This window comes from Leuciscus leuciscus, assembly GCF_965113295.1.
Source record: "Leuciscus leuciscus genome assembly, chromosome: 22".
Taxonomy (NCBI): domain Eukaryota; kingdom Metazoa; phylum Chordata; class Actinopteri; order Cypriniformes; family Leuciscidae; genus Leuciscus; species Leuciscus leuciscus.
In genome coordinates, this window is record NC_138746.1 from 30,229,602 (window position 1) to 30,230,947 (window position 1,346).

Consider the following 1,346-nt stretch of genomic DNA (forward strand, 5'->3'; position numbering starts at 1 on the left):
TCAGTGGACCTACTTTTAACATTAGGTGAAAGTAGTCACACTCATTCATATCACAGAAGAATAATACATTTCTTGGCCATTTTTTTCTTCTTTAAAATACCATCTCTTGCAGCATGGTGCAGACTCGCTTTAAGGCTGGTAATTTACAACACTCATTAGAGTGCTGAAAGCACCTCAGTCAATCTGAACTGAGACGCCGCAGTCACAAACTACATCCTTACTGCAGTGCCTAGAAAAAAATCAATTACACATTAAACCCAGGTAAAGCTCTAATGTGGTCCTATAGAGTGTGCATGTCTATAAAGCTAAACATAAATTCATGTAGACTCCAGCATATTCCAATGAATATGGTACTTCTTTTCATTTTCAACAATGTTCAGTGAAAGGAGGCGCTTAAACTCGGAAAATCAAACAAAATATTATATATACAGTGCTGGGTAGATTACTTACAAATTGTGGTCCATTACTGATTCCAAATTACATGACAAAAATTGTAGTTATGTAATCCATTACATTACACATTTTAGGCAAATTAATCTGACTACTTTTTGATTACTTTTGACCAAACTAGTTTATAACATTGAATTGAATATAATAATATTGTACAATATTGATATGAAAATATAAAGAGAAAGAAAATATAGTCCATTCTTTGTTATCAACAACATGAAGTGCATTAAACAATGATCATTACACTACTTGCAATACATAGTTAAATGACTCAAAGAGTGATCATTATGTAATGTTGCAATTTCACAAAACTAGAAGACTTGAATAGAAGAATGTATGTAAGCGATATGCTTTTTTAGAAAGGAAAATTTAGAACATGAAAAAGAAGAATGAGGGACAATCAATAAATAATGAGAATTTACTGGCATTATGTGGAGAATATGTAATCATGTAATCAATAAAAAAGTAACTGTAGTCTGATCACGAGTATATTCAAATAATCCAATTACAATACTTAATTTTTGGAATCTGATTACGTAATCCAGATTATATGTAATCAGTTACTACGCAGCTCTGTTGAACACAATGATTTGACTTATTTTGTTATTGTCTAGCAATAAACATGAGAATTGGACATTTTACAATGATGTCACTTGTTGGGTCACAACAAAGATAACAAGGTTGAATGTAAAATGTGGGACACTGAAATCACTATCTTAAGGGCCTCAATCTAGTTCACAAAATAAATAACTAAAAATACAACAATTGTGCCTCTGAAGCTTTTAAAAATGTAATGGGACAGTAGGAAAGTGAAACATATTCACAGAAAGTGCCCTTCATGCACATGAGAAATGATCGCACTCTCCTTAACCTGCTAGTTGTAATGGCAAGAAGTG